This window comes from Spermophilus citellus, assembly GCF_964194105.1.
Source record: "Spermophilus citellus genome assembly, chromosome: 2".
NCBI classification, from domain to species: Eukaryota; Metazoa; Chordata; class Mammalia; order Rodentia; family Sciuridae; genus Spermophilus; species Spermophilus citellus.
In genome coordinates, this window is record NC_138183.1 from 162,713,985 (window position 1) to 162,738,625 (window position 24,641).

Sequence of the window (24,641 nt, forward strand, 5' to 3'; positions counted from 1 at the left end):
ACAATTATTTTCATCAGTGTTTTATAGTTTTTATTTTAGAGATCATTCACTTCCTTAGTTAAATTTATTCCAATACATTTTGTAGTAATTATAAATAGCCCAAATTTCTTGATTTTTCTCAGAAATTTTGTTATTGGTGCATGAAAAATCTACTGATTTTTGTATGCTGATGTATCTTACAAGCTTACTGAATGCATTTATCAGCTGTAACAGTCGTTTAGTGGAGTCTTTAGGTTTTTCCATATATAACACCATTCATTGTAAATAAGGATAATTTGACCATTATTTTCCTGTTTGGATGCTCTTAATTTCTTTCTTTTGCTTGATTTCTCTGGCTAAGAATTCCAGTACTGTATTGCAGACTATAAGGTAGATATCCTTTTCTTATTCCTGATCTTAGAGGAAATAATTTCAGCTTTTCCCTATTCAGTATGATATAAGCTGTGGGCTTGTCATACATAGTGTTTATTGTCCTGAGATATATTCTTTCTATAAATAATTTTTGAGGAGTTTTATCATGAAGAAATGTTGAATTTTATTCAGTGCTTTTTCTCCATGTATTGAGATGATTTTATAGTTTTTATTATTCATTATGTTGATGTAATACTTTACATTTATTGATTTGTATGTTGAACCATCCTTGGGATAAATCTCACTTGATCATGGTATATAATTATTTTTATGTGCTATTAGATTAAATTTGCTAGTATTTTGTTGAGAATTTCTGCATCTAAGTTCATTAGGAATAGAGATCTGTAGTTTTGTATGTGAGTGCTGTCTCCACTGGTCTGGATTTAGGGTAATGTTGGTATCATCAGGTGAGTTTGGAAGGTTTTCTTTCTTTTAGTACTTTGGGATCATTTGAGAAAAACTGAAGTTTGTCATGTTTTACATGATTGGTAAAATTAAGTAGTGAGGCCATCCAGTCCTGGATTTTCTTTGTTTGGAGAATTTTTATTATTGTTTTGATTTCATTACTTGTTCATTCTGTTCAGGTTTTCTGTGTCTTCATGGTTCAATTTTGTTAGGTTACATGCATTCAGAAATTTATACATTTCCCCTATTTTCCCATTTTTGGGGGGGTTTATAGTTGTTCACAACAATTTCTAATGATCTTTTTTATTTCTGTGGTTTCAGTTTGAATGTCTCCTTTTTAATCTATGATATTAGGTGTCCCCCCAGAAGCTCATGTGTGAGAAAATGCATGAGAGTTTAAAGATGAAGTGGTTGGGTTATAAGAGCCTTAACCCAATCAGTGAATTAATCCCCTGATGGGGATTAATGGAGTGGAAACTGAAGGCAGGTTGGGCATGACTGGAGAAGGTGGGTCAATGGTGGCACATTTTGGAGTTGTATATTTTGTATCTGGCAAGTGGAATCTTTCTGTTCTTCTTGATCATGTCCTGGGACACTTTCTTCCACCATATCCTTCTTCCTTGATGTTCAGTCTCACCTTCAGTCCAGAGGAATGGAGATGGCTTTCTATGGACTAAGACTTCAGGGACTATGAGCCCCAAATATGAGTTTTGTGTATTCTGCAGCTTTTTAATGAAATATTTGAAATTCTTTTTAGGCCTGTTTGGTCAATATTATAGTTTAACTTCTATTTTTCTGTTGTTGATATTTTTGTTTGGATGTTCTGTGCATTGATGAAAATGTGTTGTTGGAGTCCTCAACTACTATTGTATTAGAGTTTACCCATCCTTTTTGATCTACCTAATTGTTTGATTTACCTAATAGGATGCTCCAATATTGGGTGCATATATAATTGTTATTTCCTCTTGTTAAATAGATCCCTTTATCATTATATACTTATCCTTCTTCATCGCATCACAGTTTTTTAAAGTCTCTTTTATCTGCTGTAATATAGCTACTCCTACTTGCTTTTGGTTTCTGTTTACATTGTATATCTTTTCCCATTTCGTCACTTTCAGCATATGTATCTTTACTGGTAGACAGCATTTGGTTAGACCTCTTTTTCTTTCAATCCACTCATCCAATCTGAATCAGTTAATTAGGGAACTTGCTTACATTCAAGGCTATTATTCATAAATAGAGACATATCTCTGGTCATTTGTTATTTTTTTTTTCTGGTTGTTTTGTGCAATATTTGTTCTTTTCATCCTCTCTTATTTCTTGTCATTATGGTTTGGTAGGTTTCTGTATTGATACATTTTTATTCTATTCTTTTTCTCTTTTATGTATCTGCTCCACTGATGAGTTTTATACTTTCCTGTATTTTCATGGTGGTAGTTATCAATAGTTCACTTCTTGGGTCTCTCTTAAGGGTTTCTTGTAGGTCAGTTTGGTGGTGCTAAATCCCTTCAGTTTTTGTTTTGTCTTAGACTTCATTTCTTCTTCATTTATGATGGATAGATTTTCTGGGTATAGTATTCTTGTTTTTCTTCTAGTTTTGACTATATTATCCCATTCTCTCCTGACCTTTAAAGTTTTGGCTAAAAAGACTGCTGTCATTTTAATGGGGATTTTTAAAAAATCTGGACTAGATCATTTCTGGTACTGGTTTTAGAATTTTCTCTTTGTCTTGTAGTTTTTCAAGTTGATTTATTTTTATTTGTGCATTATAGTTATACAAACAATGGGATTCATTTTCACATAGTTACACAAGCATGGACTAAAATTTGCTATAATTCAGTCCCTAGTACTTCCCTTTTCCTTTTCTTCCTTCCTTCCCCTGTGCCCTTTCCTGTACTCCACTGATCTTTCTTCTATTTCCTTGTAGTTTTTTTTTTTTATTAATGCATTAGGGATATACTTAAAGGTGAAATTCACTATGGTATATTCCTATATGTACATAGAAATGTTTGATCAGATTTATTCCACCTTACCTACCCTTTTCCATTCTTTCTCCTTCAATCCCCTTCCTCTACTCCACTGATCTCTTCTATTTTCATGGGATTTCTCCCTTGTTTCTCTCCCTTATTTTGATCTAGCTCCTAAATATGAAAGAATAGGTTGGCTCTTGCCTTTTTGGTTCTGGCTTATTTCACATAGCACAATGTTCTCCAGTTCCATTCTTTTATCAGCAAGTGCCATAATTTCATTCTTCTTTATGGCCAAGTAAAACTCCATTGTATATATATCCCATGTTTTCTTAATCCATTCATCATTGATGAGAATCTGGGCTTGTTTTATAGCTTAACTATTGTGAATTGTGCTGCTATAAACATTAATGTGGCTGTATATCTATAGCTGATTTTAGAACTTTTGGATAAATACCAAAGAGTGGAATATCTGGGTCATATGGTGATTCCATTTCTAATTTTTTCCAGGAATTTCCATACGGCTTTCCAGAGAAGTTTTATTAATTTGTAGCTCACCAAAAACTGATGAGTGTACCTCTTCCCCACATTCTTGCCAATGTTTATTATTTTTATATTCTTGATAATTACTATTCTGACTGTGGTGAGATAAAAATATAAGTGTAGTTTTGATTTGCATTTCTCTGATTGCTAGAGATGTTGAATATTTTCATATTTTTTGGCCAATTGTGTTACTTTTTTGTGAAATGTCTCTTCAGTTCTGTTGCCATATATTAATTTGGTTATTTGCCTTTTTGGAGTTAAGCTTTTTGAGTTCTTTATATATTATGGATATTAATCCCCTGTCTGAGGATCATGAGGCAAAGATCTTCTCCCATTCTATGGGTTCTCTCTTCATATTTCCTTTGCTATGCAACAGATTTTTAATTTACTATGGCCCTATTTATTGATTCTTGGTTTTATTTCTTGTTCTTTGGGAATATTACTAATTAGAGAAGTTGATACCTGTGCCAGTATGTTGGAATTTGAGCCTACATTTTCTTCTAGCAGTTGCATAGTTTCTGATCTAATTCCTAGGTCTTTGATCTATTTCAAGTTGACTTTTTGTGAAGGATAAGATGTAGGGATCAAGTTTCATTCTTCTACATATGGATATCCAGTTGTTCTAGCACCATTTGTTTAAAAGGCTTCTTTTCTCCAATATATACATTTTGTCAAGTGTCAAATGACTATATCTATGTGGATTTTTCTCTGTGTCTTTATTCTATTTTATTGGTCTTCATGTCTGTTTTGGTGCCAGCACCATACTGTTTTTATTACTATAGTTCTGTATTATAAGTTGAGGTTTGATATTTTGATGCCTTTAGCATTGCACTTATTGCTCAGAATTGCTTTGGCTACTCTGGGCCTCTTGTTCTTCCAAATGAATTTTAGAACTATTTTTCTAGTTCTGTGAAGAATGCCATTGTTATTTTAATGGAGACTGAATTGAATCTATACAATGCTTTTGGTGGTGTGACTATTTTGATAATATCAGTTCTACCTGTCCATGATCATGGGAGGTCTTTCCATCTTCCAAGTTCTTCTTCAATTGCTTTCTTCAGTGTTGTATAGTTTATCTTGTAGAAGTATCTCACCTCTTTGGTTAGATTCATTCCTAAGTATTTTATTTTTTTGAGGTTATTGTGAATGGGATAGTTTTCCTAATTCTTTTTTTTGGGAGATTCATTATTGGAATATAGGAAAGCTATTGATTTATGTACATTGACCTTATATCTTGCTACTTTGCTGAATTTGTTTATCAGCTCTAGGATTTTTCTGGTTGAGTTTTTTTTTGGTCTTCAAAATTAGGGCCACATCATAAACAAACAGATAATTTGACTTTTTCTTTGCCTATTTGTATTTCTCTAATTTCCCTCTCTTGCCTGATTACTCTGGCTCATTTCAAGGACTATGTTGAATATGTGTAGTGAGAATGGACATCCTTGTCTTGTTCCTGTTTTTAGAGGATGTGATTTCAGTGTTTTTGTTTAATATGATGTTGGCTTTAAGGTTGTCATATATAGCCTGTACAATGTTGAGGTAAGTTCTTTCCACTCCTAGTTTCTGTAATATTTTAAACATCAATGGGGGCTAGATTTTGTCAAATGCTTTTTCTGCATCTCTGGAGATAATCATGCAAGTTTTTTGTCCTTAACTCTATGTGGTGAATTACATTTATTGATTTGTGTATACATCCCTGGAATAAATCCCACTTAATCATGGTGTACTATCTTTTTAATGTGTTTTTTTGAATGTGGTTTGCCAATATTTACTGATAATCTTTGTATTTATGTTCATTAAGGATATTGATTTATAGTTTTCTTGATATGTCTTTATCTCATTTTGGTATCAGGATGATACTGGCTTCATTAAATGAATTTGGCAATGTTTGTTTCTTTTATTCTTCTTTTTGGTACTGGGGATTGAACTCAGGGACACTCAACCACTGAGCCACATTCCTAGCCCTATTTGTATTTTATTTAGAGACAGGGTCTCACTGAGTGGCTTAGTGCCTCACTGTTGCTGAGGCTGGCTTTGAACACTTGATTCTCCTGCCTCAGCCTTCCAAGTTGCTGAAATTATAGATGTGTGCTGCTCATTCCTTTTTTATTTTATGAAATAATTTTAGAAGGATTGGTATTATTTTTCATTTAAAGGTCTGGTAGAACTTGGCTAAGAATCCATCTGGTCATGGGCATTTCTTTGTTGGAAGTCTTTTAATAGATACTTGGATTTAATTGCTTGATATAGGTCTGTTTAAATTTTCTATACCCTCACGGTTCAATTTGGGTAGTCCATCTGTCATTAGGAATTTGTCAATATCTTTGAGATTTTCTAGCTTATTGGAATATAAATTTTTTTTTTAAAGAGAGAGTGAGAGAGGAGAGAGCGAGAGAGAGAATTTTTAATATTTATTTTTTAGTTCTCCGTGGACACAACATCTTTGTTGGTATGTGGTGCTGAGGATCGAACCCGGGCCGCACGCATGCCAGGCGAGCGCGCTACCGCTTGAGCCACATCCCCAGCCCCTGGAATATAAATTTTAAAAATAGTTTCCAATGATCCCCTGGATTTATTTCACTAGTGTCTGTGGTGATATCTCCTTTTTCGTCTCCAATTTTATTAATTTGGGTCTTCTCATGTGGGAAGCTACCTGTGAAATACATGAGAATCTTCTCTTGGCAGGTAGGCAGATAGAGTTAGGCCTGGCATTGAGAACTACCCATGGCTCTCCCAAGGCAATAGATTGCCCAATGCATGTGACCTTTCTCCCAGCTGTGCTAGGAAGGTTCCTCTAGTAGCTCCGGAGATGGGTATAACCCATTAGGAATTGAACAGCCCACCTTTAGGCACTTTTGGAGAAGAACATTCTATAGAATCTCTTTGATGTTTTCAGATATAAATAAAGCAGGTGTGGGCTTCATTTTGTCTAGAACTTGATCTGTCTGGTGTTAGAATGTTTTTTTTTGGTCTTGTTATTGATTTCTATTTTCATTTCATTATTATCTGATAGAATATAAGGAATTATCTCTACTTTTTTATACACTAAGATATTCTTTATGCCCTAAAATATATATAATTTAGAAAAGTTCCATGTACCAATGAAAAGAAAGTGAATTCAGTTGTTGATGAATGAAATTTTTCTGTAGGTGTATGTTAGTTAGGTCCATTTGATTAATAGTATTTTTTAGTTCTCAAGAGTCTTCATTTATGTCTGGATGACTTATTTAGTGGTGAGAGAGGTACACTGAACTCAGTCATCCAGTATTATTGTATTGTGGTCTATTTAATTCTTTACAATGAGAGTTCTTTTTTTTAATGTATGTAGCTGCACCATTGTTTGGGACATAAATACAATCATTTTATCTTTTTTGCTGAATGATCCCCTTGACCAGTATGAAGTGACTTTCTTTGTATCTTTTGATTAATTTTGGCTTGAAGTGTCTCTTCTGATTAACTTTGTCTGATTTGAAAGTAGTACCCCTGCTTGCTTTCAGCCTTCACTTACATGGTACATCTTTTTCCATCATTTCACCTCTGTGGATGTCTTTGCTTGTTAGGTGAGTCTCTTGTAAGCAATACATTGTTGAATCTTGTTTTTTTTTTTTAAATGAATATGCCTCTGTATATTTTTAAATTGTAAAGTTTAGACCATTTACACTTGACATTATTATAGAGATGATTTTTATTTCCTACCATTTTGACTCATTTCTAATGCTTAATTCAGACTCCTTTAATTGACTGTTATTCTAGTACAATTCATCCCTATGCTGGGTTTTATTTCTTCTGCATGAAATATTTCACTGAGTATTTTTTTAAGAGAGAGTGAGAGAGGAGAGAGAGAGAGAGAGAGAGAGAGAGAGAGAGAGAGAGAGAGAGAGAGAATTTTTCAATATTTATTTATTTAGTTCTCGGCGGACACAGCATCTTTGTTGGTATGTGGTGCTGAGGATCGAACCCGGGCCACACGCATGCCAGGCGAGCACGCTACCGCTTGAGCCACATCCCCAGCCCCTCACTGAGTATTTTTTGATAAGGTAGGCTTAGTAGTTATGAATTCTTTTAGTTTGTGCTTATCAAAGGTTTTTATTTCATCTTCAGTTCTGAAGAATAACTTTTTTTGGAGTAGTAATTTTTGCTGGCAGTTATTTGCTTTGAGAGATTGGTATATATTATTCCAAGCCATCCAGGTGTTTAGGGTCTGTGTTCAACTGAGAAATCATTTGAAATCCAAATTGGTTTACCTTTAAATGTGACCTTCTCTTTTTCTCTTACAGCTTTTAAAATTCTATACTTATTTTGTGTACCTGACATTTTCATTATAATGTATCTTGTAGAGGATCTTTTTATATTGCCTATCTTGGGTTTTAGATGCCCCTTATATTTGGACTTCATCTTGTTTCTAAGATTTGGAATTTTTCTAAAATTATTTCATTTAAAAGATTGTACTTTAATTTGTATTTCACACCGTCTTCTACCCCAATGATTCTTATATTTGGTCTCTTGAGATTATCTCAGGTTTGTTAAACATTCTGATCATGGTATCTTACAACTTTTCTTTATTGTCAACTTTATTTTTATGATTATATACTTTGTCTTCAAGTCCTGAAAAATCTATCTTCTAAGTGGTCTAATCAAATGGTGATGCTTTGCATTGAATTCATAATTTGATTTATTGAGTCATTCATTTCCAGGGTTACTATTTGGTTCTTTTTTAGAATCTCTATCTCGTTTGAAATGATCTTTTATTTCCTATATTTTCTAAGTTTATTCCTTACATCTTCTTTTAGCTCATTAAATATTTTAACTATAAGCTTTCTAAATTATTTATACAATGTTTCCTCCACTGTGGTGTCAACTGGATCAGTTGTTGAAATGCTATAGGCTGATTGGTGTGTCCTGTGGCTTTTTCAAACTGCTTGTATGTTTACCCATATGTTGTGATGATTATTGCTTCTTCTTTTATGCAAGGGGCCATTTAGTGAGTTTGTTTCTCTTAAGAGTTCCAGGATGGGCAAATAGATACTTTAACTCAGTGTGTGTGATACTTTCACTCAGTATGTGTCCTATGCTGTTCACAGTATCAGCACCACTTTAGGAGAAGACACTAAATCCTATTTACTTCAATCACTTCATATCAAAGACATGTACCAATTAACCTTAGGAAAAACTCAAAACTTGTTGATAATATTCTCTACAGGTCTTCTAGTCTAGGTATGAACTTGTAGTAAAGGTCTGGAATAAGTTGAAAAAATAATTATTAAACAGTAAGATTGCTATAACATTATTTAGGGGCTAAAGAGGGGAGGAGAGAAAAATTGGACAAAAGAAGAGAGATAAAAATAAAAAAGAAAGAAAAGAAAAAGTAGAAATGAATAATGCATATCAAGGTAAAAAGAGGAAAAAGGTGGATGGGGGTGAATTAGAGCCAGTATCAGGTAATGTAAGAGGGAATAGAGGGGTTAAAAGGAGCAAGTGTAAACTTGAACTAGGAAAACAAAGAATGATTTCAATTAAGGCTTTAAAACATTAGAGGAAACACAATAAACAAGGTTGAGAGCTCAGTATTGAATACTAGAGTAACAACTATTCAATCAAAATGAAGCATGGTATATTTTGATCGAAGTTGATGTTAGAGCTACTTACACAAAACTATGCCAAGGTGAAGAAAATTCTTTTTTTTTTTTTTTTTTTAAAGATAGAGACAGAGAGAGAGAGATACAGAGAGAGAATTTCAACATTTATTTTTTAGTTTTCGGTGGACACAACATCCTTGTTCGTATGTGGTGCTGAGGATCGAACCCTGGGCCGCACGTGTGCCAGGCGAGCGCCCTACTGCTTGAGCCACATCCCCAGCCCGAAGAAAATTCTTATTGAGTCCTCCTGGTTTGGATTTCATCAGGATTTGGGACCTTTGAAGATGTCCATTGCTCTGTAGCTTTGGATCTCCCTGAGAGTTGCTGGGGGCACAGGAACTACTCTGATGGTTGGAATTCTCTCTTCTTCTCCCCCACTTGATCCCTTTCCTCTATTATACTGGTTTCAGTGTGGAGATGCACACCTTTTCCCCCCTTTTTTTCTAACTTCCACATATGAGAGAAAACATATAACCCTGACTTTCTGAGTTTGGCTTATTTCACTTAACATAATGCTCTCAAGTTCCATCTGTTTTCCTGCAAATGACATAACTTCATTCTTCTTTATGGATAAATAAAACCCCATTATGTATGTGTGTGTGTGTGTGTGTGTGTGTGTGTGTGTGTAATATATATATATATATATATATCACATTTTCTTTATCCAGTCATCTATTGATAGACACTGAGGCTGGTTCCATAATTTCAATTAACAACTTTTTTAAAAAAAATTGCATTTGGATTACTTCAAATGACAACTCAAATTAAGTACACAATTTTTCTGCAATTCATCTGTTTATCCATTAAATAAATATGATCTTTGTTGGTTCATAAATATAAATTTTTGAATAATGTGTTTGAGAATTCAAGATTCTAGGTAAAGCAAACAAGCCATATTGGCCATAAGAATAAAATTTCTTAAAATGCATTATTTATTCTTTTCACTAATTTGAACAATTCTCTATTCCATGACATTTTAAAAAGAAAAGTATATACGAGACATGGTTTCCTTGTATAATTCCCCTCATTGCTTTTTTGCTTAGAAATGACAACCTTGGCTGTCAGTCAAGTGTTTACTAAGCAGTAAGTCCATTGTTCTTGTAGGTGTTAAGGCAACTTACTGAATGTTTTCTACTCACAGAAGTTGGCAGAACATGTATTACTTCTCTTCCATTACCCATTTTTAGTTGCTTCTTGTTACCTATTACATATATGTAGTATGTCTTTCCTTGAAGTTGAAGAGGAATATCCAATATGAAAGACTTATGGTCTCCTGTATAGCCTTCTTTAGTAGAAATTTTTTTTATTTTGTCATAAAGCAAAAGAAAATGATATCTGATTAACTTGTCAGTTATGACTCTATAATTCAGAAGAATTAACTATCTTTTCTTAGTGAGAGAACCTCAAGTTTTAATAGTACTGAGAGACTACAATGTATTTTGTCTCATAACCTTCACTCCTTCCTCTACTGTTGGTTTTCTTTGCTTTTGAATGAAAATATTCAGGGACCAAGATTAGTTAGAAATACTAGCACCCCACACATGATTTTAAAACCTTATTCATGGCATGGAAGGTAAACGTTAAATCAGCACCCTATTAGTTAAAAGTCTAAGAAATAATAATGGAGTCATAATGACCTGAATCATGTTTTATATGATCTAAGAATTGTAGCTGTATATTTGAAAATTTAGTTATGCTTGTGATAGTATGGTGGCAACTGTGTGACTATTTATTTTTTAGCATGTGACTTTCTAAACACCCTCAGTGTAGTTTTGATTTAAGGTAAATTGGTCAGTGGTTCTAGAAAGAATTAAGTATTTTCAAGCCAGATATAGACTTGAAATTGAACTTTACCACTTAGTAACTAGAAGAATTTGGGAATATATGTCTAAAGAAGAGGATAGTAAAACCTACTTGCAAATTTGTTGAATGAATCATATAAGAGATAATATAAAATATCAAATATTTCATTTATTACATAATAGATGGTCAATAGATGTCATCTTGCTTCTGTCCAAATTGCATAACTGAGAGTAATCTGGTCTTTGCCTTTTCTAATTAGTGTACAAGCTTGTGTAGTCAATATGACACTGATATTATTAATTCATTCATTTATACAGTTCATTCAGTGTAAATTTACTAACTACCTACTACATTTCAAGCACTACTCTAAATAATACATAAGCAAATACACAAAAAGATCCTACCTCCACAGAGTTTGCATTCTAGTTGGTTGGAGGGAGTAATGTAATTGAATGTGGTAGAATATACAATAAGCAATAAATATAATAAATATGTAAACAATATGTCATATGTGAATTTTTTTCTCCATAAAGAAAATGAGGGGTAGGACAGGAAAAGAAAGTTAAACAGTAGGATGGCAAGTGAGTTTCAATTTTTAAAAGGATAGACAGGATGGTTCTTATGAGAAGGTGAAATTGAAGTGAAAACTTGAAGAAGGTTGGGGAGTTAACTCTGTACTTATTGGGAAAAGAACATTCCAAACAGAGGAAACTGCCACTGTAAAATTCTAAATTGGGGTATATCCACAAGACACTAATTTATTTTTAAAAAGTAAGTAATAAATTAAATAAAGATTGGTGGAGTAAAGGGAGGGGAGCAGAGGAGAGGGGGGAAGTGCTGGGGACCGAATTGGAGTGGGTTGGGTTTCATGCTTTTGTGCTTATGTCAAGGTGTATCCTAGTGTTGTATCATAACTAAAAAGATTTAGGATTTTAAAAAATCCTAAAGTGGAGCTGGAGTTGTGGCTCAGTCATAGAGCACTTGCCTAGCATGTGTGAGGCACTGGGATGTGTGATCCCCAGCACCACATAAAAAACCTAAATAAACAAAATAAAGGTATTGGGAACATCTACAACTAAAAATGTTTTTTAAAAAGGATATATATATATATATATATATATATATATATTTTAAAAAATCCTAAAGTGAAAGTCCAAGGATGAAGAACCCATAGGTGGCCAGTGTGGCTCAAGCTCAGTGAATGAGAATATTCAGCCCTCTGTATCTGAATGTTCATGGATTCAACCAACTGTAAATAGAAAATATTATTTTAAAAACTTGCATCTGCACTGAACATATACAAATACTTTTTCTTGTTTCTCTTCCCTAAGCAAACGGTGTAATGGCAACTTAAACACTGTTTGCATTGTATTAGGTATTATGTGTAATCTAGAGATAACTTAAAGTATATGGGAGGATATGTATGTTATTTGCACCATTTTATATAAGGTTCCGAAGATTTGGGTATCTGCAGGGGGTCCTGGAACCAATCCCCCGTGGATACTGAGGGACAAAGGTAGTTGGAGATTGATGTCAAAGAGAAGTTCACTCTAATATGGTAAGCTATTTAAATGTTTGCACAGATAGGTGACATGTTGAGTTCCATTTTGAAGGGATACTCTGCCTGTTTGTAGAGATTAGACAGTGAAAGGATGAGCAGAGTTATGGGGACAGTTAGGAGGCTTTTACCATAATCCAGATGAGAGATGATGGTTGGTTTGCAACATTGTGATAGCTTGCATTAATAAGGGAGAAATAATAAGCTTTTAGACATGAAATTTGGAGATAAAGCCTTCAGGATTTCTGATGAGTTGGTGGTGGGTGTGAGAGAACAGATGGAATCAGGGATGTCCTCATATTTATAGGTATGTAACTTTTCTATAGTTCTAAGTCTGTCTTGTGGGACTGCCATTCTTTAGTTCAAACACAATTTTTTTTGTCCTTTCTTTCTCATTATTTGTAGGCATGGGTCTACCATGGTGCTTCCCTGAGCAAATATTCCTAATAATACATCTGCAGACAAACCCAGCAGTTACTGTAAATTCAGATATTCTATGCACTGCTAAGCAGCAGAATGTGCAGTGTGTGAAAATGGAAATAAACAGAATGCAATGCAAGGACTGTGAACATAAATTCCTTTAGGTACCATTAGACTGAGACACACATTCAGGGACACAAAATCATTCTAAGTAATGGAAAGGCAGGTGATTGATGGCACTTTATTTTTAGCAAATCACTAAAAAGGGAAATGCTTCCACAAGAGGAGCCAGGCATATAAAAACATAACCTTCAAATGTCCTTAATAGAAACAAGGGAATAAATGGTGATGAAAAGAGGGAGTTAAGAGCTTTCTTATGGCCTTATCTTCTAATGTGGTTCTATTTATAAGTCCCCCAAAACCTAAAAAGCAAGTATATTTATGAGATTTAAAAACAGCCCCAAAATCTAAGCACAGGATATTAAAGTGCCCCAGTGATTTGTACAGTATACAAAGCTCCTACATATGGCTAGTTTGTGTGTTGTGTGTGTATGTGTGTGTGTGGGGGGGGCAGTTCTGCATCTGTATGATGAACGAATCAGTCCCCAGCCCAGCCCTTTGGATCCTATGTGGAGAAAAGACGATAAGTATGTGGTATATTCCTTAAAGTTTTGTGATTAACTTTGGGACAGGAATAAGAAGTACAAATAAGTGTTAACCAAGAGACTGGGGATCATCCAATAACTTTGGCTCTTTCTCTCTCTCTCTCTTAACAATAAAAAGAAGCCATACTAATAAGTGTCCCTATAGAAACCACTACACTTTCAGGCAGACCAGAGGAAACAATAAGCCAATAACTTCAAAAAACTTTCACAGATTGTCACTGTTTAGACTGTACAGTTATAAAATTGGTAGTTTAGGATTACCTCTGATCATTGCATTATCCCTATGGCAATGGGAATGGAGTGTTGATTGTCTCAGGCCAGAGCGCTGTATACTTCTTTGTATCTAGTGTCCAAGGGAAAGAGATTCCTTGACTGGCTTCAGCCTATCAGAGTTTTCTTGTGTATTTTTTTTGTAGTATCACTCCCATACAAACTATGGGATGGAAAATAGAGGAAAAAATTCCCAAAGAAATTTGGACTGCACTAATCAGAATGGCAATGGATACTGGGCTACAACAGCAAGGATTTTAATATTGCTATAAATCCCAGGGTACATATGAGCCCCTATGCAGGTTCCTAGGATTGATACCTTTGAGCTTTCTGGTAGGGCATAAATGATATAGCAGTTTCTTCTGGCCAGAGCCACTATACCTATAGGAGAAATAATAATGTCTACAATTATAGGAAGAGCAGCAAGAATATTTTGGTTCCAAATATCAGCCAGAGATACTTCAATGTCACACAGAAGATGAGAAAAGCGGGTATAGGGCTGACAGCACAATACCTCCAAGGAGACCTCAAATTTGTGAGGAGTCTTTAGCATCCTTGGAGAGGTCCGTGGTCACTCTTCTCTTTAATTCCAGTCGGAACTGCTGCCAACAAACTGGGATCTTTAAATGTATTGCGGATAATTGGATTCCAAGGTGGTAAGTCTCAATTGGTGGCATTTAATCATCAAAGGCAAGATAGACGTAGTTACTGTTATGTTTTGGATATGAGGTGTTCCCTGAAAAGCTCATATGATAGTGCAGGAATGTTAAGAGGTACAGTGATTAAATTATGAGATCCATAACCTCATCAGTGGTTAATCTATTTGTGGGTTAATAATTTGAGTAGATTACTGGGTGATAGCTATAGGAAGATGGAGTATGACTGGAAGAAGTAGGTCACTAAGAGTGTGCCCTTGAGGATTATATCTTATACCTGAATTCTATCTATCTATCTATCTATCTATCTATCTATCTATCTATCTATTTATTTATCTATTTCTCTCTCCTTCCCAGATGCCACGAGCTAAACATCTTTCCTTGACCACACATTGTACTATGATGTTCTGCCTTACCTCAGACCAGGAGAAATGGAGTCAGATGACCATGGATTTAAACTCTGAAACCTGACCCCCAAATAAACTTTTCATTCTCTAAGTTGTTATTGTCAGATATTCTGGTCACAGTGTTGCAAAGGTGACTAACACAGTTATCCTGGAAAATAGTGAAGTTTATTCCCAAAGACCTATGACATTGTCTAGTTCATTACTGTGTCCCTAGAAAAGAATTAGATGAGAATCTATAAATTCTTACTTGATCTGTGTAAGTGGAAGAGTTCTAGGTCAAGTCTAACTTGAGTCACTAAAAAGATTCATAGCCCATTAGCCAGTTTCCATACCTGAGCCAATTTATAGACCCAGAACCCTTTGAATGAAGAGTAGGCTGTTCCCCTTGAGGAAGGACCCTGCTATAGTGATGAAAACTTACAATGCTAATTGTCGTGGGCCAGCCAGGGGCTGTGTGTGTGAGCTGTGAGCATTTTGAGCGCATGAGCAGACTGGACTGACATTGCTGCTCTGTATGGGCTGTGCACATATGTGTCCTTTTCGCTTGCTCTGCCTTTTGATCCCACACAGTACCTGAGATGGGTGTGACCTTCCAAGATGTCAGTCAATCTACTGACCACAAGACATTACCTATGCAAGATTCAGCCCCCTAAAACCTAACCCCCCTCATTGGAGTGGAACTTTCTTGAGTGTCTTCCCTTCAATTAAAAGGGTCTTCAGAACGTTGTCCTCCTCTTTTTTTCTGCCTTCCTTGTGGGAGCTGGAGCAGAGGAACCATCGCTGAAGAATCCCAAGAAAAAGGTATTTTCTGCGTCTCGGTATGGTTATTTCTGCCAACCCAAATTCACCTGGAGTGACCCTGAATGATGTAGTTGCATGTTACGGCAGTTAGTCTTTCTCCCATAGCTCTGTTAAGGAACGTATATAACTTTTAACCAGGGAGACTGTGCATTGGAGAAAAGGAAATAATTAGATTTGGGGAACTACTGGAAAATGGTTTGTAACTGATACAAATTCTAAGAACATCAAAATGCTACTATAGACAGAACAGAGGCTTATGGAGTTCAAATGATCAACGGATTTATAGCTCAGATGTGTCTCACAATGAGACCAGTGTGTTTCTAGAACCATAATGTGGTTTCTCCCCAGTTTCAGAATAAATAAGTGGAAGAGACATATTCAGCAACTGGCAGAGTGTCTGCATTTTGTTCACTGGCCTGTGGTGTGTGGGTTATTGAAGATATGCCAAGTGGAAGCCAGTGGAACTGCCTTCCTAATGAATGTGGTAAGCCAAAAGCAAGACCACATTTCTGAAGGGATTGCAGAGATTAGTGACACATTCAAAGATGCAGGGGTGCATCTTCTTAAGGAGGGAGGTGGTGATTCCTACCACATGCCGTTTCAACTTTATTTTTTTTTATCAGTATACAAACAGATGGATCATGGAGAATGGCAGTGGATTATCATAAACTTAATCTGGTGGTGACTCTGATTCTAGCTCCTATTTTAGATCTGTCTTAATTGCTTGAGCAAATGAGGACCTCCCTGTTACCTGGTATGCAACTAAATTCATTGCCAAAATATATTTCCAACTCATTTTGCTTTTGTTTTTAAAATTGCTCCAAATATTGTATTATTTGAGTAGATTATTTAATTATTTGGTTCTTTTATTTACAAGAAGGAATTCAGTTTTCGGATTCTGTATCTGTACTTGAATACTTGATCTTTAGCAACACTAAAATTATGGTTCATTTAGCGTCAGTGGCAGCTCCTCAAGGTCTCACAGAATGCATGACCTTATATCTGGGTATTCAGATGTCTTTCCAGGCCTCTCTAGCCTTTATTGATTACTCCCTGTCCTGACCTCCATACCACAGTCTGTTCCTCAAAATAATAGGACTATGAGTTGTTTATTTCTCGTGCTGTTTATAACCACTTCATGTATCTTAGGTCACCAAATCCTGCTGTCTATACTCCTACATATTTCATGTGATTTCCCCCCTGCTTCAGGCCTCACTGCTTTGATTTTCTACACTGATGCCAAAATGAGCTTTATGAAATCTAAATATATCTCTCCTTAACTCTATCAGTGATGTCTAAGTCTTAGCAATGAAATCCAAAATCCTTAAAGTAGCATTTTCTCATACCTTTATTGCTGCTGTTGAAACTGTAGCTGTTGGCTTGAATGCAAAGAAAATGAAAGAATATGGGATTTTAAATAAAATAGTCAAGTGTCAATTAAAAGAATAGAGAGTCATCTCTGTTTTAAAAATCATTTTATGCTAGCCTCAGGGGCTTGACCAATATAGTGTTCTGTCCTTTATCTATTGCTATGCACATGAGTGAAGATTTTCTTAAGGAATGAAAAATCTGAGTAATTCTAGTTATAGAACATCCTTCTTTCACATCCTGTTTGAGAAATAAATAGACTCAAATAGTCATCTTGGACCACACAAAGTTTTCGCATGTAAGTCAGAATATTTTCAACATATTTGACCTATAGAATAAAGTTTCTGCCTCATGGTAGTTTCTCTCCTGGGAGACATTAAAATGACATAACTTGTTTAGACTTTCAAGGTTGTGAAATTGTGTCTTATATACAATACTTAAGCCTTTTCCTGTGGAAGCAGATGGTCCTTTAATAACCTGGACAAAATTTTTTTCCAGGTGGCCTGAGAACATTGCTCTAGTCAATTGAACAAAATGTCAGCCAAAAGTCTCTCAGAAAATTTGGTTTGAAAACTCTGAGCAGATGAGCTCCTTCAGAGCACTTCTGAAATAGAAATGCTATGCATGACCTCCATGCTTCCCAGAGGACAACTCAAAAGTGAGCCCACCTGTCTTCATTGAGGGGAGGAGGCTTGCACTGACCACTGAGCCAGCATCTGGTCAACCCCTTGTCTGTTGGTCTGGAAATGAACAGATGGGGTTTTAAAGAAGCAACTTTTACAATTACAGTGAAAATACTCTTGGGCAAAGGTCTATGATCGCTGGACCAAAAAAGGTTTTCCCCACTATTAAATCTTAATTATTGTTGAGTTATCATTTTACATGGATAAAATGGCTCTCTGGAGGTTTTCCTACAATCTCCATATGGTGTGTAATCACCTATAACAGTGTTTCTCAAAATGTGGTCTCTTACCTCTTGCGTGGGAATTACCTGGTAGTACCTGTTGAAAATTTAGACTCCAAGATCTTTCCAGCTAGATCCTCTGAGGCTGGTATCCTGATATATATGCACTTTGATATGCTTCCAAGGTGATGTCTGTGTCTTTTAATGGCAAAAGGGGAATTGAATTCTATTTCTGTCTTGAATATTTCAAATAGTAGGATTATAGGAGTTAGGAGACCTATACTCAGAATATAGTTTTGTAATTAACCATCTGTGTGAGCTTAGGAAAGAAATTTCTGGACCAGAGTTTCTTCATTTGTCATTTTGGGGTGAAAGAGCCTTCCTAATACAGTAAATAAATATTGATGGAGATCTATGGAAAGGCTTTCAAAATTGCAAATAACTAAGTAAATGATAATTGTCATAACAATAGATTATGAAAGTGTGACAAATTGGTGTAGGATTTTAGAGAAAGGCTTTGATAATAAACACTTGGTTAGGGAATCAGAAAAGACGTCATAGAAGGAGTAACATTTTGGCTAGACTTAGAAGAATGGTTAAGGATTTTAATGTTTATTTTTCTGTGAGAGAGAGAGAGAGAGAGAGAGAATTTTATTTATTTTTTAGTCTTTTCGGCGGACACAACATCTTTGTATGTGGTGCTGAGGATCGAACCCGGGCCGCACGCATGCCAGGCGAGCGCGCTACCGCTTGAGCCATATCTCCAGCCCGGATTTTAATGTTTAAATGGTGAGGGAATTACAAAAAGGTGAAAGCAGAGTCTGTTTGGCTAAAGCAGTGGTTCTCTACCTTGGTGCATATCAGGATCATCTGGGAAGACTGCAGAGGTATGGGCCACCTAAGGCCAATTTAAATCAAAGAAGCAATTCAACAAGATTAATCTAATGTATATGTAGAATGATTTGGAGAGAAGAGATAGCAAATAGGGTGCCAGGAGATCCCTTGGGAGGCTAGCAGAGAAGTCCATTATGAATGTCCATTATTTAAATGTGTCCTCCAAAAGTTCAAGTGTTAGAAAGTTAATCCCTAAATTCATATGCTAATAAAAATTGAAGATGAAGTCTTTGGTAGGCAATTAGGATTTGATGAGTTTGTGTGGGTGGGATCCTCATTGTGGCCTTAGTGGCTTTACAAGAACAGGAAGAGAGACCTGAGATAGGGATACCAGTGATGAGAATCAGGGCTGAGTCCTGTTTCCCATGTGAAGATTGCCTGAGAAACGTGGAGGCAAGCATAGAAAGCAAGTTTTATTTAAAGGATAGAACAGAGATAGACTTCTCTGAAGAGAAGAGACCCCAGAGCTGGGTATATGAAGAAGTGGGGGTGTCCTGCCCCTTTCCTTTGTTCTCATCCCCTGTCCTTCCTGCACACTTGACTGGTACCAGAAGGTGAGCCAAAGATGGAGTGATCCAGGGAGGAAGGGAGCAGCCCAGGAGGCATTAATTAACAACTCCTACAACTCCTTGCAGGGAGGAACAATTCCCTGGAGGCAGGTAACCTTGGCAATAGAAGGAGGAGGGGAAAGTGCTTTGGCAGTATTAGCATTTTATTTTCTTCTGAATTAGTCCCATCTTCGTGACCCAATCACTCATTACCTGCACTGACTATCCTTTTACCCCTGGCCTCACTAGCCCACTTGTTCTGTCTTCCATATGCTGCCCTCCACCATGTTCCATGGAACAAAAAGGCCCTCTCAGATGCTGGCACCATGTTCTTGGTCTTCTCTGCCTCCAGAATTGTGAACTAAATAAACCTCTATTCCTTATAAATTACTTAGTCTGTGGTATTCAATTGTAACAGAAAACATACTAAGATACCACAAATTATCTGAAAGAAACATATATACCATTCTTAAGAAAAAAATAAGATCAGAAAAAAACCGAACTTCTTTAAGGAAGAAATACAGCTTCAAAACTCTGTAGTGTTTGACAGCTAGATTGAAGGTTAAAGAAAGTTGTCAGCATGGAAGTATTTTTAGTGCCTTTACATTCTAATAATAGATATGTAACCTGAGCTTAAAAAGAAAAGAAGATAATTCTTCTAGTCTCAGAAATTTACTTTTTTTCTTCTTTCTTTTTTTTTTCTTCTTTCCTTCCAACAGATTAAAGAACTTTGGGGTGACTTTAATAGTTTCAAGTGCTTTGTTTATGTTGTTCAGATAAGTTTACTTCAGAAAGAATACTTAAGGCGGCCCCCAGCGCCCGCTTGCCGCTTGGGAGGGGGCCTGCGTGGCCTGTGGGGCATGAGCCTGGGAGCCTCCGCCACCGCGGCCCGCGCCCGCAGGCGCCGGGGTCCCCACGGCCCGGCAGATGTAGCCGCTGGCCGGGCCGGGCCAGAGCAAGGGGGGGGGGGCCGGGAGAGGGAGAGCTTTGCATTTTGCAGCGCTGTTTTGAGGGGGGTGGGGGGTTGGAGGAAGCGGAAAGCCGCGCCGAGTCGCCGGGGACCTCCGGGGTGAACCATGTTGAGTCCTGCCAACGGGGAGCAGATCCACCTGGTGAACTGTGTGGGGGATTACCTGGACTCTATCGAGTCTCTGCCTTTCGACCTGCAGAGGAACGTCTCGCTGATGCGGGAGATCGACGCGAAATACCAAGAAATCCTGAAGGAATTGGACGAATATTACGAGAAATTTAAAGGAGAGACAGATGGTGCCCAGAAACGCCGAGTGTTACACTGCATCCAGAGAGCCCTGATTCGGAGCCAGGAACTGGGCGATGAGAAGATTCAGATTGTGAGTCAGATGGTGGAGCTGGTGGAGAACCGGACCAGACAAGTGGATAGTCATGTGGAACTCTTTGAAACACATCAGGAAATCAATGACACCACTGGCAACAGTGGCAAAGCTGGCCAAGATAAGGCAAAGAATGAGACAATCACGCAGGCAGAAAAGCCGAATAACAAACGTTCCCGGAGGCAGCGCAACAATGAGAATCGAGAAAATGCATCTAATAATCATGACCATGATGACATCACCTTAGGAACACCCAAGGAGAAGAAAGCAAAGACCTGGAAGAAGAAAAACGCTCTAAGGCCAAAGCAGAGAGGGAGGCATCCCCTGCAGACCTTCCCATCGACCCAAATGAGCCCACGTACTGTCTGTGCAATCAGGTCTCCTATGGAGAAATGATACGTTGCGACAATGAGGAGTGCCCCATCGAATGGTTCCACTTCTCATGCGTGGGACTCAATCATAAACCAAAGGGCAAGTGGTACTGTCCCAAGTGTGTGGGGGTGGGGGGAAATGAGAAAACAATGGACAAAGCATTGGAGAAGTCCAAAAAAGAGAGAGCCTATAACAGGTAGTTTGTGGACATTCACTAGTAGTGGGGAAAACAGAACCAGCTAGTGTATTTATTACATTGCCACCTGTGCTGAGGTGTGAGGATTGTCAAATGTGTATTTTCAAGGAATGTTGGAGAAGGCACCGTTCCCTTCACAGGGATGGCAGTGACTCTCTCCACCTTTTGTTCTCACTGGTATATATGTGTAAGAAGACAGTGGTCTGTGGATCAGCATTTTAGGAACTACAAATATAGGTTTCAGATTAAACACTTAAAAAAAAAAGAAAGAATACTTAATGTGAAAATTAAAAGTAATTTAAAAATTGTATTAGTTGATTTAAAAATGTAAAATCTTGCTAAACTAGAATCACAGCCTCTGGGACAGAAACCCTCTGTTTTTCCCTTGCTAGCAAGTTATAAAACTTCTTCTTCCTTTTCCTCAAAACTATGTCCTCATTATTGGATTGGCACTGGGGACAAGGACCAAGCTTTTGGTAACAAATTTGGCACCCCAGATGGGACCTGGGAGCAGTCCCTGCTTCAGCTTTTTTGGGAAGGCCTGGCTCTCTAAGTTATCCAGCCTCCATGCTGAGGATGCAAAGTGGCTGGTGAACTTGTTGAGAGTCAACTTCAAGAGAGTAGGAGACAGGTGAGTTTACCTCAGGTTGAACTGGAAGGGCAATTCCTGTGAGTAAAGAGAGGGCCTAAGGAGCCATCTCAAGCAGCTGCTGTAGCTCCTTTTGTTTTGGGGAACTGCCTTCTCTCCCTGAAGGTTGCTCCATCATGGTTCACTTTAAGAAAAAGGAAACTGAACTCAGTAAAGTCCCAACATTCCTTAACCATTTGATAAGTCCCCTTGTTTGCACACCAAGACAATTGATTCTGCATATATGATTCCTCTTCATTGGAACATCTGGTTCCTCTTTGTGGGAGCATCTGGCCCTTCTGTGGGGACATCTGTGGTGCCACTGGTGTAGGAGTCATGGTTAAGCAATATTCAAGAACCTAGGGATATTTACTCCCTTCTGGTCTGTTCTAGGTTTTCATTTGTTTGTTGGTCTTAGGTTTGAGAATTCCCTCTAGTTGTCTATGTTTTTGTTTTGTTTGTATCTATTACTGCCCCATTTAAGACATGACCAATACTGCATTGATCCTATAGGTAGTCTTTTGGGAAATATCTTGGCTGTTCATTTTAAAGGTTTCTGTCTGTTGGTCATAGTTTTGGGGAACTGCCTTCTCTCCCTGCCTTCTCTCTCCTCACTGATTCTCTTTTTGTGTCTTTTTTTGTATAACCTTGCAATTGGAGTTCGTCTTGTAAAGGTAAAATTTCTAAGCTGCAAAATCCTGAGTTAAAGTTAAAGTTAAAGTGTAAAAGACTAGGGCATTGTAAAGCTTCTAGATTACAAGGCCTGGGCTAAAAGGTAAAAGCCTATTGTTACAATTCCCCTGCTATCCCCGGAACTTGTTATCTCTGTAAAGTTGTTAGGACAATGCGGGAGCTGCTCAGTAAATATCTCTATTGATTCCCTGGTTGTTTAATAGCTAAGGGCTCCAGGTAACATGGCACGTAGGCATCCAGGCCCCAGAACCAATCAGTTTGAATGTGTACCCCACTTAGAAGTGACCAATCACCCCTACCCAAACTGTTCCTGCCAATGAATGGACTAATCATGTATCAGAATTGTTGTTCAATTTCCCCGCGCCTCATGATGATTTGTTCTGATGTATGCAAAGCCCCCCACCCTCTCCAAAAAGTGTACTTAAGCTCTGCTTGACCTCTGCTCTGGGCTCTGGGCTGCTCTCCCTTCTTGAGTGAGCATGGAGCCCTAGCGCGCTGGAACGGATCCCTAATAAAAATCCCCCTTGCCATTGCATGGAGTTAGTCTCGTGTGGTCTCTCCTTCTCCAACGCTTCGCCGGACCCTTACAGTCTGTCAGAGGTAAAGTAAGTTGAAGAAAGGACCACTTATCAGTATAAGCCTGTCCAAGATAATATTTTACTGTAATGATCTGGTTTTGAATAGCTTTCTGGATTATTATACAATTTTGCAGTTAAAGTTGGTCTGTGAAAGGTAAAGTAAGTGGAAGAAATTTGTATGTGCAGATCTGTCTGTTTTAAAGGTTCTGGTCAGCCCTGGTTTTGATGACCCTCTCTTTTGGTCTGTGTCTTTTGTATCTTACTGGCCCTTGAAGACATGGGCCATGCTGTGTTGATCTTACCAGTAGTCTCTTGAGCAAAGAGATCTTGGCTGAATGGGCTACCTATAGGTATAAGCCTAAGAGAAAGATGGTTTACTGTAACACAATCTGGCCTTTGAATGTTTTTTTTTTTTTCAGTTTATTATACAATCTTGAAGTTGAAGTTGGTCTGTCAGGGGTAAAGTATATGAAAGAGATTCTGTATGTTCAGACATTTATGCAGTTGCATGATAAGGAGTCTGAACAGTCAGGAGCCAAGTTGAAGGAACTAAGTTGAAGTTGCCAAAAGGTACTGCCTCTGGTGTGCAAAGATAGTGTTACCGCTGTTGACCGGTGATGAGTCCTTGCTTCCCCGATGTTGAAGAATAACACCAAAGAAGCACGCCGAGGCAAGGTCAGAGTAGAAATTAGAAGTTTATTAAAGGACAGCAGAAAAGACTTCTCCCGGAGGAAGAAGGGGACCCAAGAGGTGGAATCCGAGGAAGGGCTGTTGTCTCCCCTTTTTATAGTTTTGGTGATGGAATGTAGGTTGAAAGGCCCGAGGGGTGGGACACTTCTTTGTGATGGGCTATCTTTAAGTTTGCTGGGGGTTGTTTATTAACACTTCTTTGAGGTGGACTTTGGCCTAGGGCCTTTTTGGGACTTAGTCAACATTCCATGAGTTGTCCTGTGTTTTCCCTGAGTCATTCCCAGCATGGCCTCCATTTTAGATTTCACTCGGTATTAGACCCGATTTACCTAACTACACTGACTACCTAACTTTAAATCTGGCTTCATTCCCCCCTCTAATTTGGGAACTCCTTACTGCTGTAAGGAAAGGGGGCAAAGAAGATCTTTCTGGCTTCTTCAGGCTGACAAAAGGGGCGATGTTGGCAAGCAGTTTGGAGTCCCCTTTTAAAAATATCGGGTCTATCGAGTGGTCCATGCTAAAAGTCCAATTGAGAAGTAATAGGCTGGAGGGCCATTCGAGTGATAGGTGGTCTATAAGAGAAATAAGAGTTCATTAGTACTGGAACCAGATTGATACAGCAAGAAATGCCACAGCACAGAAATATGCCAATGAGTATAATGGCCAAGACAAAGATCAACAACGTTTTCTATCAGGCAGTACCAGGAACTAAGAGTTAAGATACTGTTTCCACGACAATATTGCTGAGGACATGGCTTCTATCTGAGCATGTAAATCTTTAAGGATATTTGCCACATTGCCAGAAATGTCAGGGATGTCAACACAACATTTAGGGTTACAGATGTCTTTTCCTTTAGGATATAGTCTAATAATTTAATG

General features: G+C 37.5%; 1 pseudogene across 1 annotated transcript; it reads left to right on the forward strand.

The window, feature by feature from the left end:
* Window positions 1-20,291: 20,291 nt before the first annotated feature.
* Window positions 20,292-21,348, forward strand: LOC308642328 (inhibitor of growth protein 1-like; annotated as a pseudogene). The gene has a single exon. The product of its transcript is annotated as an inhibitor of growth protein 1-like (transcript).
* The last annotated feature ends 3,293 nt before the right edge of the window (window positions 21,349-24,641 follow it).